The sequence below is a fragment of the Erinaceus europaeus genome, chromosome 14 (assembly GCF_950295315.1).
Source record: "Erinaceus europaeus chromosome 14, mEriEur2.1, whole genome shotgun sequence".
In the NCBI taxonomy this organism is placed as follows: domain Eukaryota; kingdom Metazoa; phylum Chordata; class Mammalia; order Eulipotyphla; family Erinaceidae; genus Erinaceus; species Erinaceus europaeus.
In genome coordinates, this window is record NC_080175.1 from 26,087,130 (window position 1) to 26,103,964 (window position 16,835).

General features: G+C 46.4%; 1 protein-coding gene across 2 annotated transcripts in view; it reads right to left on the reverse strand.

Moving 5' to 3' along the window:
• Window positions 1-16,835, reverse strand: part of SUFU (SUFU negative regulator of hedgehog signaling) — a 154,395-nt gene that overhangs the window by 26,307 nt on the left and 111,253 nt on the right. The gene's annotated exons all lie outside the window — the stretch shown is intronic.

The window sequence follows — 16,835 nt, forward strand, 5'->3', positions numbered from 1 at the left end:
CAAGAGGGTCATGGGGTTTCAGAAATGGAAGGAAAGGGAGGGTTTTAATTGTTTATTATTATTATTTTTTTAATTTTTCTTTTTGTTGCCCTTGTGGTTTTTCATTGTTGTTGGATAGGACAGAGAGAAATGGAAAGAGGAGGGGAAGACAGAGAGGGGGAGAGAAAGATAGACACCTGCAGACCTGCTTCACCACCTGTGAAGCGACACCCCTGCAGGTGGGGAGCCAGGGGTTCCAATTGGGATCCTTACACCGGTCCTTGTGCTTTGCACCGCTGCGCTACTGCCCTCCCGAAAGGGAGGGTTTTAACCTAGCTCTTTCCTTTAGAAGAGAGAGCTGGGAGTCCAGGACCTCTGACCAACTCTCCTCACACCCTAGAGAGAAACTCGAAATACCATCTGCTCTCAGCAGTCCCCACAGAACCCAGGGCAGATGAAGGTTCAGCAAAGACAGCAGTCCTCCTGCTAGTGGAGCCCCCATTCTTTAGCTGCTCCGTAGATTTACTTGAAGAGTTCTCCCATCATGTGCCCCAGGTGGGCTCTGTGATTACACCCACCCACCCACCTTCCTTCCTTCCTTCCTATTTAAATACCAGAGCACTGCTCAGCTCTGGTTTATGGTGGTGTTAAACACTGAACCTGGGACCTTGGAGTTTCAGGCATGTAAATAGTATGCATAGCCATTAAGCTATCCCCCCAGGCTTAATCCTTTTATGGAAAAGGAAACTGAGACCTGGAGAGATGAGGAGACAAGTCTAAGGTCACAAAGTGGGTTTAAGTGTGACTTTGACGACCACTTCCCTGTGCCTCCTCCGACAACCCATACACATACACCATGTTCCAGAAAGGGCTGAGGCCTAGTCTGCCTAGGCAGGGCCTCTGAGCCTGCAGGGCCCACCAGAGGATCCCAGCTTCTCTGGCACAGGCGAAAACTGCTGATGAATAGCAACTGGGGTGGGGGCAGGGGCCTGGGAGAGAAGAATCAACAGCACACAGGGCTAGAGACGTCTCAAGCTGGAGGGAAAAATAAATTGTTGAAAGTCAGCTAAAGTCACCTTGGTAACTGCTACAACACACTCACCCAGAACAAGGACATCAAACCCAACTGCAAACAGCTTTAAAGAAATGGAAAAGAGCTTAATCATCTGAAGAATTAATGTGACAAGTGCCCACATTTACACCTCCCACCAACCTTCAATCATTTGAAAATGTACTTTAATCTTTTAAGAGAGAGAAAAAAAAAAATCACAAAATGCTAGATCTGCAGTCCTGGAGCTGGGGGTATTTCCGGCATGCTGCCTCAGTAGAAACATGGCTGCTGCATGCATGAGTGCGAACACGAACACACACACACACACACACAGAGAGAGAGCTTTTTGCTGATTTGTTTTTTCTGGACATCGATGCAGAAGCATGAATTATTTGTGTGGGCTGGGCGAGGTATTAAATTTGCAGCCGACACAGGTTTGCAATGTTTTGCATGGTTGTCAGCTTAATTTTAGTCATAAAAAAATAAGTAGTGAGCTCGCCAGCGTGGCCTAATTTCTCAGCTGGGCTGTTTTCTCCCCAGGTGGAGGGAAAGGCGGAGCTTCAGGGGCTGAAAGGGAGCAGGGCTGGGGAGGCATGACCCATACCTGCCATGGAGAACTGTGAGGCACATGCAGCCTGGGCATGAAGGGTGCCAGCTATTGCTCCAGGAGGCAAAATGGCTAAGCAGATAGGTTCTGGGCTTGAGTTATGTAGGACCTTGAACAAATGACTTAAGCTTCAGGATCCTCCTGATGGGAATAAATAACAACCTTTTCGTTCAAAGGATTAAAAGAGAGGCCCCATGTGATACATCCAACAGTGCCTGGCATATAGCAGGTGCTCAGAATGTATCTGGAAAGCATTAAAAGGACGTCAGCTGACTGCCTCTGGAAGTCTATCTGCTCCTCCTGCAAGAATGTTGATAACTTAAGAAGGCCTTGCTTGCCTTTATCCTGGGCCCCAAATTTAACTGCCTCTGGCCAGCTCAGTTCCCTTTTCTGAGCAAAGGTCCTTGCCCTGAGCTTGGGAGAGGGCATTTCTGAGATGGGACTTGCAGGGGCTCCTGACTTCCTAAACACACAACCCTAAGCTGCTAGACCTCTGGGAAGGTCTGACTACAGGCCAATAAAACCCTTGAGGCCTTTGTTCCGCTGAGGCGAGGTAAGGTCTTCCTTGTACAGTGCACAATCAATCAGCCTTCCTGCAATTGTCACCTGCAGTTCTCAAGTTGCCTTAAGGTGGTTTCATCCAAACTGCCGTGATGCCTTGCAGAGTCCCAGGCTGCTGTGGCAGTCCGTCAGTGGTTTTTCTGTTGCAGCATTTGTAGACCCAATTTTTGTTTTTTTGCCTCTGGGGTTATCACTGGGGCTCGGTGCTAGCACTAGGAATCCACTACTTCTGGAGGCCATATTTCCCATTTTTGTTGCCCATGTTGTTGTTATTATTATTGTTACTGATGTTATTGCTGTTGTTGTTGGATAGGACAGAGAGAAATGGAGAGAGGAGGGGAAGACAAAGATAGACACCTGCAGACCTGCTCCACCACTTGTGAAGCGACCCTTACGCTGCTCCCTGCACTTAACCAGCTGCGCTACCATCTGGCCCCCTGTGGACCCAATTTTTAACAAAAATTTCAAGTCTTCTATCCACCTAAGTCACTCTGCCTTAGATTCACTCTAGCCTGTGAACCCAAGAGTGTTAAGACTGGCAGTGAAAGGGCATGTGCTGAAATAAATACATAGCATGGTGGAACCAGTGCAGCGTACAGAGGGACACTGGGCCTTCTTTGGGATACTTTATTTCTATTACAGCTGTCATCAAATTGTCTATTCTTTGTGGAGTATAATGAGGTTCATTATACTAACTCACACTGCACTTCCTCTGTCAACAAAACCCCCCTCGGGCCCTCTCCCTTGGGCTGCACTTTGGATCCTTATCCCTCATCTTGTATGTACTGTGGATTATTTGGAGCTAAGAGTCGAAGTCTATATTATCTGGTTAGTGTTTCAAGCAGTCCGGATATTTATGAAATCTGACACTGGCATCCATCATATTGGCATTCCCTCCTGCCTTCATATTATTGACAAAACTGATGAGCCTACCATCAATGTTCCCAACCCAGACTTTGAACCTTACTATATAGTTGTTAGCACTTCTGTCAAATAGAGAGAAATAGCTCCTTTCTCTCTTTCTTCTTTTTTCCGCTCTCTCCCTTTCTGTTTGCTTTCCAGAGAGGGAGGAAGTAAGAGAGAGTGAAAGAAACCACAGCACCAAAGCTTGCTTCAGTGTGGTAGAGGCTGGGCTTAAACCTGGGTCACACACATGGCAAAGCAGCACAGTATCTAAGTGAGCTATTTCACTGGTCTAGCTATTTCTTTTCTTTTTTAGATTTTTAAAAAATATTTATTCCCTTTTGTTGCCCTTGTTGTTTAACGTTGTTGTGGTTATTATTGTCATTGTTGTTGGTTAGGACAGAGAGAAATGTGAAGAGAGGAGGGGAAGACAGAGAGGAGAGAAAGATAGACACCTGCAGGCCTGCTTCACCACCTGTGAAGCAACTCCCCTGCAGGTGGGAAGCCGGGGGCTTGAACCGGGATCCTTACGCTAGTCCTTGCGCTTTGCGCCACCTGCGCTTAACCTGCTGAGCTACCCCGAGACTCCCGCAGCTATTTCTTAAAAGGCAGTGAGAGAACTGGGAGATAGCTCACCTAGAAAGGCATGTACCTTGCTATGTGTGAGGCCCAGGGTTCAAGCTTCAGCTCTACCATGGGAGCATCATGGATAGCATGGGGATGGTGTAGGGAGGACTTTCAAGGATGGTAGAGCAGTGTTGTGGTCTCTCTCTCTCTTCTCTCTAAAAACATAAATAAGAGTCAGGCTGGGGGAGGCTGCTCAGGCATCATACAAGTGCGAGGCCCTAGGTTCACTCCTTAGTACTGCAAAATCATAAACAATAATCATAAACAACAACAAAAAGGCAGTGAGTTAAGTGATGGTAAGGCATCCCTGATTCTTCTTCTTCTTTTTTTTAAGAATTTGTTTATTTATTCATGAGAAAGACAGGCAGAGAGAGAAAGAACCAGACACCACTTTGGCCCACATGCTGCCAGGGATTGAACTCAGGACCTCATGTATGGTTGAGAATCCAATGCTTTATCCACTACGCCACCTCCCGGACCATGATCCCTGATTTTTTGAGTCCATGTTGACTTCTGGGACCTCAGTGTTTTCTTTTCTTTTTTTTGCCTCCAGGGTTATTGCTGGGACTTGGTGCCTCCACTAGGAATCCACTGCTCTTGGAGGCTATATTTTCCCTTTTGTTGCCCTTGTTGTCTATTGTTGTTGTTATTACTATTGTTGTTGCTGTTGTTGTTGGACAGGACAAAGAGAAATCGAGAGAGGAGGGGAAGACAGAGAGGGGGAAAGATAGGCACCTGCAGACCTGTTCACCACCTGTGAAGTAACCACCTCTGCAGGTGGTTACCAGGAGTTTGAATCCTTATGCCAGTCCCTGCGTTTAATGCCATGTGCGCTTAACCCGCTACGCCACCGCCCAACCCCCAGACCCAATGTTTTCCTTCAAGAGAATCCACAGCCTACTTACTAAATAATTTCGTTTAGAATTTTCTCTGAGAGTTTACACCAAACTCACTAGAGAGTTTAAGATCCTTTTTGCATCTGGAAACTTTGTTGTGCTTTCAGTCTGCCAACACCTTTTTCCCATTCCTTCAAAGATTACTGACAGGAGCTTTGTGAGTCCATCTCCCATTATGCCTGGTATCCTGGGTCATGATACATGTGAACCAAAATCTAAAATCCAGGCTTTAATTCTCTTATTAGTGCATGTATGACCCTTCCTAGTCTGATAGTCACTCTTTGAGATGGACGCATAACAGAATAAGTAACTTTTGCTCTGTCTCTACCACTGGTTAACATGTCCCTGTCCAAACAATGGGTCCAAGTTGTCTTCTTGTTCCAAACAAAAGTGAGTGTGTTCTCTCTCTTTTTGCCTTTTAAAAAATTTTTTTAAACATTTATTTATTCCCTTTTGTTGCCCTTGTTGTTTTATTGTTGTTATAGATGTCATTGTTGTTGGATAGGACAGAGAGAAATGGAGAGAGGAGGGGAAGACAGAGAGGGGGAGAGAAAGACAGACACCTGCAGACCTGCCTCACCGCCCGTGAAGCGACTCCCTGCAGGCGGAGAGCCGGGGGCTCGAACTCTTTTTTTTTTTTTCCCCCCAAGGTTTGGTTCTTTTGGAGTTTCAAATTTTCTAGCCTGTTCCTTAAAGTTTGTGGTCCTATAACATACTTCTCCTTCCAGCTTTTGTTCAAATTCTTAAAAAACAAGAACAAATAAATGAAAAAGCTAAGTTAGGCTGGGGAGATAGCGCAACTGGTAGTTTTAGACTTGCATGTCTAAGGCTCCAGGTTCAGTATATGAACCGGAAACACGCTCTGGCTTGCCTCTATCCTACATGATACTTTCTCTTTAACATTTTAAAAATTATCTTGATTAATTTATTGGATAGAGACAGCCAGAAATTGAGAGGGATTGGGAGGGAGAGAAACAAAGAGACACCTACAGCACTGCTTTACCATTCACAAAGCTTTCTCCCCCCCCCCCCCAAGGCTGGGCGGTGGCACACCTGGTTGAGCACACACATTACAAAGCTTTCCCCCTGTAGGTGGGGACCGAGAGCTTGAACCTGGGCCCTTGCACACTGTAGCATGTAACAACCAAGTGCACCATCACTTGGACCCGAAAACTCTTTTCCTCTCTCACATGCAATAAATTAAATAGCATCTTTAATTGGATTTTGTTTGTTTGTTTTTATTTTTACCACAGTATGGCTCATCTCAAGATTGGTCTTTGGAGGGTGCTACACCTCCTTTTCAGTTTTCAGAGCATAATTCACAATAATAGTAAGAAGTAACTCTTATTGAGTGTAGACTGGGGTTCCAAGTCCTACGCTGAACTCTGAGTACTTTGTTTTTGTTTACATAAAAAACATAAATTGAAATTGTCTTTCCCATTCTACAGATGATGCTGAAGTTTAAAGACTTTAAGTAACTGTCCCAAGTCACACCAAAAAGTAAATAAAGGGTTTCCCGACACCACTGACAACATAACCACAATATTTCCCCATAAGGACCTCCTATCCTTTGTAGTAGTCTTTCCTTCTGTGGTTTCGAGACCATGAAGACACATTCCCCCCCACCCCCTGCACTCTTAAAAGGACTGCTTCCTAGAAGCCAGGTAGGGTTTCTCAAAGAGTATTTGATGGAGTTTTAAGAGAAACTTCTAGAAAATCATACATGGTATGGTCTGTTACATCTCAGATTAGAGAGTCATAGACTGGTGGCATTTTGAAGACCTTGAGGACTGGAATGGGGGGGCAGGGCAGGGCATGGGTGGATGGGCAGGTGATTGATTTCAATCTGTGTAAGCCAGCATCTATCTTTGAACTTTAGCTACAGAATGCCCCACACCCCCTTTTTTTTTTTTCCTCACTCACTTTTTTTTTCCTCATTCACTGCTTACCTTCAGCTCTGAGCACAACACTGAGAAAACTGAAGTTCCTCAAAGGGACTATGGCTGGTCTTAGTACCAATTCTGTTATTTTTACCTGGAAAGTGCCATCTTTTTTTTTTTTTTTTTTTTTTTTTAACTAGGCAGGACAAACTGTAAGAGCTCCTATAATTTTACTTATTTAAATAAAAACTATTTATTTGGGACCAGGTGGTGGCGCACCTGGTTAAGCATATACAAGCCCCTGGCCCCCACCTGTAGGGAGGAAGCTTCATGATCTTTGAAGCAGGGGTGCAGGTGTCTTTCTGTCTCTCCCTACCTCTTGATTTCTGACTGTCTCTATCCAGTAAAGAAAGAAAGATAATAAAAAAATTTTAAAAAACTATTTATTTATGAGAGAACCCAAGCATAGTTCTTTCACATGTAACTAGGGATCAAACTCAGGACCTTATGATTGAGATCCCAAGGTTTTAGCCACTGGACTACTTGCTTGACTGTTCTCCATACCTCCCCACCCCCAAAGGCTAAAGAGTCAAATTGTTCTGGAAGATTCATGAAAATTAAAATAGTCAGCAGTTTTCCATACCCTCTTCCTCAGAGACCAGCACTTTTTACCTCTGGTAGTTGATTCTGTGGGTAGTGTTTTATATTTGTTTTTCCTCTTTGGGTATTTTCCTTGATATTGCTAATATATTGTATTTCTGCTTCTCAGTATTCCCCCTTTCAAGTTTTATCTATTTATTATCTTATTTTTAAAATAAAAAAAAATCTTTACTTATTTATTGGATAAAGACAGCCAGAAGTCTAAAGGGAAAGAGGTGCTAAAGAAGGAGAGAGAAGGGGGTCGGGCGGTGGCGCAGTGGGTGGTGGCGCAGTGGGTTAAGCGCATGTGGCGCAAAGCGCAGGGACCGGCAAGGATCCCGGTTCGAGCCCCCGGCTCCCCACCTGCAGGGGAGTCGCTTCACAGGCGGTGAAGCAGGTCTGCAGGTGTCTATCTTTCTCTCCCCTTCTCTGTCTTCCTCTCCTCTCTCCATTTCTCTCTGTCCTATCCAACAACGAATTGTGTCAACAAGGGCAATAATAATAACCACAACGAAGCTACAACAAGGGCAACAAAAGGGGGAAAAAATGGCCTCCAGGAGCGGTGGATTCATGGTGCAGGCGAGCCCAGCAATAACCCTGGAGGAGGAAAAAAAAAAAAAAAGGAGAGAGAGGGTTCTGGTGATGGCACAACGGGATAAGTGCAAATGGCACAAAGCACAAGGACCAGTGTTAGGATCCCGGTTCCAGACCCCAGCTCCTCACTTGGGTGGGTGGGTGGGGGTGCTTCACAAGTGGTGACGGTCTGTAGGTGTCTATCTTTTTCTCCCTCTCTCTATCTACCCTCTCCCTCCCCTCTCAAATTCTCTCCGTCCTATCCAAAAAACAAAAACAAAAACAGAAACAGAAAACGCCAAAAGCGGTAGATTTGTAGTGCTGGCACCAAACTCCAGTGACTGGAGGCAAAAACAAAGGGCGGGGGGAGAGACAGAGAGACACCTGCAGCACTGCTTCACCACTCCCAAAGCTTTCCCCTTGCAGGTGGGGACCAGGTACTCGAACCTGGGTCCTTGCATATTGTAACGTGCGCTTAGCCAGGTGCACCACTAGCCAGCCCCTCATTTATTGTCTTCTAATGTAAAAGAGAAGCTGTTAGTGTTCTTCTATCCGTTCCCCCACCCTCCCAAGAAAATTATAAGACCATTTATTTTATTTACTTATTTTTATTTTTTTAAATTTGTCTCCAGGGTTATTGCTGGGGCTTGGTGCCTGCACCATGAATCCACTGCTCCTGGAGGCTATTTTCTCCCCCTTTTGCTGCCCTTGTTGTTTATTGTTGTCATTGCTGTCATTGTTGTTGGATAGGACAGAGAGAAATGGAGAGGAGGGGAAGGCAGAGAGGGGAAGAAAAAGATAGACACCTGCAGACCTGCTTCACCGCCTATGAAGCGACTCCCCTGCAGGTGGGGAGCCGGGAGCTTGAACTGGGATCCTTAGGCCGGTCCTTGTGCTTTGCACCATGTGCGCTTAACCCACTGCACCACCACCTGGCACAGTATTTACTTATTTTTACTAGAGCACTACTTAGCTCTGGCTTATGGTAGTGCAGGAGACTGAACCTAGGACTCTGAAGCCTTAGGCATGAGAGTCTCTACATAATCATGCTATCTACCTCCATCCTATATGATATATATATATATTTTTTAATCACTAGTACATAGTCTCTCTCTCTCTCTCACCAGAGCACTGATCAACTGTGGCTTATGGTGCTGTGGGGGATTGAACCTGGAATTTAGGAGCCTCAGGCATGAGAGTCTTTTTGCTTAACCTTTATGCTATCTAACCCCTCCTATATAGTAACTTTATAATGACTACTCAGATCTATGAAGATTAATACTATTTAGAGTTGAGTCAAGTAGTTTACTATGATTACCTTTTAATGTATTTTTCTATTCAATATTTATGATAGCTTTCTATGTGTATCAGTAATTCAAAATTCAATCCTAAACTAATTGCCAGTAGCCTACAGATTTTTCCAAGACATTCAAATACATCATGAATTTTACTTTCTTTTAAAAATATTTATTTATTATTTTCTGGGTGGAGGAAAACAGCATAATGGTTATGCAAACAGACTCTCTCGCCTGAGGCGCCAAGTTCCAGGTTCGATCCCCCACACCACCATAAACCAGAGCTGAGCAGTGCTCTGGGAATAAAAAAACAAAAATTTAAAAAGTATTTACTATTTCCATTAAAAAATATTATTTATTTATTATTGATTGGATAGATACAGAAACTGAGAGGGGAGATAGACAAGGAAAGAGACAGAGAGACACCTGCAGCCCTGCTTCACCAGTCATGAAGCTTCCCCCCTGTGGGTGGGGGCCAGAAGCTTGAACCTGGGTCCTTGCCCACTGTAATATGTTTGCTCAACTAGGTGTGTCACTGCTTGGCCTCTATTTACTATTTCCTGAGAGAGAGAGAGAGAGAGAGAGAGAGAGGAGAGAGAGAGACTATGAGAATAAACCAGAGCATTACTCTGGCACATCAGATGCCAAGGGTCAAATTCAGAACTTCATGTTTGACAGTCCAATGCTTACCCACTGAGCTACATCCCTGGTTCTTCAATTTTATTATCTTAGAGATGTTTCTCCAGAAGATCCTTTCAAACTACTACAGTCCAGCTACCCTTTGCCCTTGCTGAACAGCCATCACTGTAGAACTGTTCTCCACCCTCACCTGCTGATTCCCCTGGCCGCCTTCTCATGTTGCGACCCATTTTCTGTATGCCTTCCTCGTTCATTCTGATGGAACAGATTCAGCCCAGCAGATTTCACTTCAATGTTAGTTGTTTCTTTCAGTCAAATGACTCCCTCTGATCTGCCACTGTCATGGGTTTCCAGACCAATTAAAATATTAGCTTCAGTCTGTCCACTGATATGTGGACTTCAAGGGTATCTTTCCATTTATGTTTTTCCTGAGAACTGACAGGTACCTCTTCCACTTTCATCCTTTTTTTTTTATTTTTTTTATTTTTTAAGAAGCAATGTCCAGTGGCAAAGAAGGCTAGATCTGGAATCAAACAACCTAAAGTTTATTATATCTTGGCTCTGACACTTATTCCTAGCTTACTGACCCTAAATTATATGGCCTAATTAAAGGCTTGGAAGGTGGTGCAGTGGATGAGGTCCTAAGTTTGATCCCTACATCGCTTGGGCTAGAATGATGCTCTGGTTTCTTGACCTTTCTTTCTCATAAAATAAACAAACAAACAAACAAATAAATAAATAAATCTTTAAAATAGACTTTCATGTCTGAGGATCCCAGGTTCAATCCCTAGCACCACCAGGAACAGGAACCAGGGCATTAGGATTGGCAAAGATTCAGTTTGGCTTTTGGAGCCTGGTCAGGCAGGCCTTTGGGTTCTGCCTCCAGCTGGGGAGAGGACACCTTTTGCTTTCAGATTTCTGAAGAAGGCTCTGAACTTTCCAGAAAAAAAAAAAAAAAAGAACTACAAGCAGGTTTGCTTCAGGGCAGTACCGGGACAGAGTGCGGGTGTGGGACGGGGGTGAGGGCGCCAGCTCACCTCTGCTACCACAGGCTGTACTACCTGTTCATTCTGACAAATTCTCTGATGGGGATGATACTAGGAGAACAAGGTCGAGAAAGGTTGCTGGTGAACAACAACAACCAAAAGAGAAAAGAGGCTCTTTCTGCTGCGCGCATCCCAACATGGTGATGGAGCAGTGGGCCACGTGGTTGGTGATACAGTTTTCATTCCGTTAGGGCACTTCTTTCAACAAAGGGCTCCTCTGGGCACCATGGGCCTCGTCCCCAACTGCGCCCTCTGACCGGGGTCCCTGAATTCCTGAATGAGCCAGTCTAGCTTGAGCCCTTGGCTTTTCATTTTCTACGACAATGACTCATTTCCTCTTTCCAACTCTCACCTTTGAGCCTTCCTTTTCCCTTCTCTGGAGAAGTGACTCACTGCTAAAGTGTTGGGTGACACTGAGGATCAAGGATGGGTGATAAAAATACCCCTGGTTGTGCAACACAAGGAAGGAGATGCAGTTTGGACTGAGAATTCCAACATGGTGGCCATGAACTCTGAGGCCCGGGTATAACAGCAGCCAAGACTGCGTCTCTTTGGGGAAGTAGAACAGTTCACACAGACATCTGCAGTACCAGCTCAGCAGTGGTGCCCCTTGTTCTGCCTTTTCAGAAGCACATTTCTTTTTTTCTTTTTTCTCCAGGGTTTTCGTGGGGCTTGATGCCTGCGCCATGAATCCACTGCTCCTGGAGGCTATTTTTTCCCCGCCTTTTTTTTTTAAAAAAAAATTTATTGTTGTGATTATTATTATTATAATTATTATTGTTATTGTTGTTATTGGTGCCGTTGGTGTTGGGTAGGACAGAGAGAAATGGAGAGAGATGGGGAAGACAGAGAGGGGGAGAGAAAGATAGACACCTGCAGATCTGCCTCACTGCCTGTGAAGCGACTCCCCTGCAGGTGGGGAGCTGGGGGCCTTATGCTGGTCTGTGCGCTTCACGCCATGTGAGCTTAAGGCGCTGCGCTACTGCCTGGCCCCCAGAAGCACATTTCTAAGAGAAGTCTGACATCAGTGCAGGCACGAAGCATGACAGACACAGATCACGGCACAGCGAGGTGTGCAAAAAGGAACTGAAGAGCTTATGGGCCTGGGCTCTTCCTCCCATCAGCTTGGCAGAGAAGCCTGGCTGGGGCTCTGAGAACAGGGCTTTTTCTTTCTGGGTTTTCTCTCCAGTGAAAACAACCGTACTTCCCCAGTGTGGGAGTGGGGAGAGAAGCCAACATGACAGATGCAGGCTCCAGGCTGGCTGCTGTGCTGACACCACAGACCCTAAAAGCAGGGTTACCAAAGACTGTTCTGTGTGCGAGAGGCAAAAGCCCAGCTACCCCCTACACAGAAACTCACCTTCTGCCCCCAGTCCCTTGGATGCAAATGAGATATTTCTGTTTCTAATTAGTCTTCTTAGGTAGAACAAAATAAAACACTTGCTCTGAAGGATGAATCCTTGGGCCAGGTCACAATCTATTCATGATGGCAGCAGAGGCAGCAAAGTCACCCCATCTAAGAGGCCAGATAGATGAAAGCAGAGACATTCAGAAAAGTAGAGAGAAAAATGGCCCAGGAGGTGATGCAGTGGATAAAGCAATGGACTCTTTTTAAAAAAAAAAAAAAAAAATGTATTTATTGGATAGAGACAGCCAGAAATCGAGAGGGAAGAGGGTGATAGAGAGAGAGAGAGAGAGAGAGAGAGACACCTGCAGCCCTGCTTCATTGCTCATGAAGCACACTCCTGCAGGTGGGGACCAGAGGCTCCAACGCAGGTCCTTGTGCACTGTAACATGCACACAACCAGTTGCGCCACTGTAATAGACTCTTAAACAGGAGGTTCTGAGTTTGGTTCCTGGCAGTGCATGTGCCAAAGTGATGTTCTGGCTCTCTCTTATTTCTCAAGAATGAATAAATAAAAATGACATTTTTAAAAAAAGTAGAGAAAAATTTGTGCACATGTGTTAGGAGAAGAGTGCAGAAGTGAATGTCACAAGAGTACTGAGGGACACAATGGTTATACAAAAAGATTCTCATACCTAAGGCTCCAAAGTCCCAAGTTCAATATCCTGTACCACCATAAGCCAGAGCTGAGCAGTGCTCTGGTAAAACAAAAACATCTTAATTCTCTAGGGATGTAAAGAAAAAAGACCTTAAGTCGTTGGCGCAATTCCAGAAGATCAAGAAATGTGGCTTGGCAATAATGGCTAGTCTGCTTAGTAGTGCCTCAACTATAAAGTGCTTCCCCAGCCAACACATGTGTCAGCACACATGTGGGAGCTCTGACTCTCTTTGGGAGGGTGCATGACCCAGAGAGCTCCCGAGGTCCTCTAACTCAGTGAGGCACTTGCAGGAAGAGGAGAGGGAGAGGAGGAGGAGGGCGAGGAGCTACAGCTGGGATGTGGCAGCAGTTACCCAGCACTAGAACAAGTTTCTAGAAGTGCAAACTGCCCCAGGTGATGGGCCTGACCACACACATGATGGCCCAGGTAACCTCAGGCAGAGAGGATGCCAGGTGACCAGGTGACTCCCCACCACCCCCAGTTCCCTGTGCATGCCAACTGTCACAGTCCTCAAGCCAGGCTTGAGTGGCAAAAAGGAATAGCTTCCCAGGCTTCCTGAACTCACCCGGGGAAGGCAGTGGGAAGGGAGGCGCCAGCAAGACCAAGGAGGCTTTTCTCAACTGATCATCTTGGGAAAAGTCAGATACAAATTTCACAGCTGGAATGCAAGGGTTGTGAAACGTTGGAAGGAGACCCAGAGAGGCCAAAGACTCTCCTTCCGGGAAGGCAGTGGGAGGAGGACTGGCAGGGGTGAGTGGGAGAGAAGCAGGTTACCCAGAGGGGCCTGCCTTTCTGGGAAACAGGAAGTAAGGTCTTAAGAAAACAACAACAACAATAACAAAACCCCCAGGCCCAAGGTAGTAGAGGGTGAGAGAGGGCTGATTTTGTTTCTGAAAAAGAAGAAAGCATGGCTTTATGGTTGCTGTTGTTTTTTTTTTGTTTTTTTTTTTGCTTTTTTTTACAAGAACACCAATCAATTCTGGTTTATAGTGGTGTAGGGGATTGAACCTGGGACTTCAGAGACTCAGGCACAAGAGTCTTTTTGTATAACCATTATGCTATCTACCCCAACCCAAAACAGGGCTTTATGTGGCAAAATAACACTGGTATAAATAAACAAGCCATTTATGACCAGGCTCGTGGTCTCTGGGATTTGGAAGCATGGATGCTGAAGGCAAATCCTCCTTAAGATTCAGTACTCACAGTAAGCCTCCAACAAAGGGAGTTAGACTTGTCCTCAGAGTCATGTGAAAGGTCTCCTGCTCCACTCCACCACTCATGATTTGATTAGTTCAAGGAGGCCCACTAGTGAGGGTCATGACTGCCTCAGACATGGTTTGCATGCCCTTCAAGGGGTCTCTGAGAACAGAGTAAGGAAGATCACTTTGTGTGAATGGTTGACAGAATGCTGGAAGTGTCATCATCTGTGCCTGCCTGCTTCCCTACATTCCTTCCTCTCTTTCCATTCCTTTCTTTGTCTCTCTTTTCCCCTTCTACTAGGGCTTTGTGCCTGTAAAATGCTGCTCCCAACTGACCCTTTGAGTTCCATTCCCCACATGTGGCAAACTACATGATGACAGGTGAACTATCTTCTGGGCCCTAGTGCCGCTCATTTCTAGCCCAGGCCAAGTTACTTATTAACTCCTGTGTTCCTCAGTTTCCTCATCTATAAATATACACTAAATTAAATTATCTGCTCTGTAGAGTGAGACTATGAGGAGGCAGTAAACGAATATAGTTTAAGGTACTTGGAATGTTAGCTACCTTGTGGCAAGTGTCAGTTACTATTGATGTGTGTGCAAAGCAGAGGCTGGACTCATGTAGGCCAGAGCCCAGCTGCTGAGGCCCAGGCTGGGTCAGCTCTTCTGAACTGTAGAGTCCTCAGGCCATATTCAGATCCATGAAGACCAATGCATCAGATCACCCCGGCTCAGAAAGCCTGACTAAAGGAAAATTGGAGGCATGGACACAATAAGGCCCACACTGCTGTGCCCCACAGGGAGAAGAGCAAACACTGGTGCCAGCACATTTCAAGCCGCTTCCTCAGTCGCAGTCCATGTGGTTTGCCTGAAATGGGGTCAGGTCCCAGAGTGAGCAGCACAGATATTACAATTGTGCTTGCTAGTCTGAACTAAGTCCATCATCATCGATCCTGAGATAATAGGGAGCTGGAATCTTCAGAGACTTGAGGGGCATGCTGAAAGATGCTCTCGGCAATGGGAGAGGAGCCATTTCTCAACCTACTGCTAACAATTTGGTAATCAGCACTGAGAACCTCAGAGGAGAAGTTCTGGTTCCTTCCAGACTGCAGATTCTAGCACTTTGGAGACTTGATGGGTACCAGAGCTATAGGGAGGGGAGGTGACCCCAGAAGGCTACCACTTCTGATCTATTCCCATCCATCTTTCTGCAGCTCAGCTAATTCAGGCCAAAGGGTGGAGGCTTCAGCCACTGCCTTATGCCTATACTTAGCCCTTGGACTAGATCCAATGCCCCACTGCCCAGCTGGAGAGAGGGGCTAACACTTGATTGAAAGTGTACATCTCGGAACACAGAGCCTTATGTCTTCTCGGAACATCTGGGGTGTGTGTGTGTGTGTGTAGCAGCTGGAAGTACATGTAAGAGAGCAAAACTGCAAACCTACTCCAGCTATACAAGAGGGACCATGGGGTGTATCTCTGTAAGAGCCCTGCTCTTCTGTCCAGAAATCTGGACCTTCCAGAGGTGGGAGGGGCATCTGGGTTGAACTTGTCTACTAGCTGCAGACAATCTGCTTGAGCCTTTAAGCCTTCAGATAGTTCCCAGTCTCCCAGCAGTGCCAGTGGGGCCCAGAGGGAGAAGCCAAGCTCAGGGAATGGGAAGGAGTGTGCCCTTGGGACAGGGTCCAGACTCACAGGTGGAGAGTTTCCAGATGACCATGTACCTGCCTGGCCATCTGCTCCTGCCAAGGGAAGCATAGCACACAGAGCTGTGAGCTAGCTACTTCAATGTGGCTGACTGGAGAAACCCAGTGGTTAGAGTGGAAAGTAGCTTAGAGACAGAGGTAAGAGCTCTCCAGGTTCACGCCAAACAGCACAGTTTGGGGATGACAGGACAGTCACTGTGGGCATGCCCTCTCCCCACAATAACCCTTCCAACTCCACAAGCTGCTCCCAGTTGACAACCTCAATTTTAACCAGTCAGGTTGCCTGTTTCATCCCCTTTAGCTCCTCCTCCCCATGTTAAATTCTAGGACCCCTTTTGAAGTCCAAGTCAAGCTCTTCCTCTTCCAAGAAGCCCTCCTTACCTACTCCACACTACACTGACTTGTCCTTTGTATAGTGTGTCAAATCACTACCACATCTGCAGCTAAAATTCAAAGAGGAGCTATTTCCAGCAGACTGCATCTACAGTCAAACTCACCCCAGTTGTTGCAGCTCCCATGGCCCTCCCCCTCGAAGGAAGAGACTATATCCCAGACGGGCCCCCGAGTCCTGAGCTCGCTACACAGCCAGTGTATAATAAAGACTTCTTAGAGGAAGAACAGATCACCCTGGTTTTGTAGGAGTTCTCTGCCTCCCTTTTAGCCCAGGGCACAGTGACTTCCTCCTTGGCAGGCACGGTTCTTGCTCTGGGCTTCCAGCTCCCATGCATCCCTGCCAGCAGCTATTCCCTAGAGCTGTCCTGGAACCAAAGGCAGGGTGGGGGCTGAAGAGTGGGCTGCGCAGCTCCAGTCCTGCCCACCATTTGTCCTCTATCAAAGGAAGAGAGGTCAACAGGAAGCAGATCTGACCTCTGGGGTGGCCACAGTCTTCCAAGGGCTATAGGGGCCCCTGAACAGGCAACAGAGGCCTACAAAGGACCTTCCTTCCCGCCCAGCCCATGGCCCCATGGAAGGGAGGCAGGAAGAAGGGCCTCAGTAGCAGGCATCCAGTATGGGGCTGGCCAGACAGGGAGGTCCCTGGGGTTCCAGCTATCAGCCGGAGACCAGGCTCCAGGAAGGAAGGAAGGGCAACTCTGGCTGAAGCCAAGATAAGGGGTGAGGGGTAGACTGTGCTCAGCACAATGGGCTTTAACAAGGCAGGGAGGCCCCAGG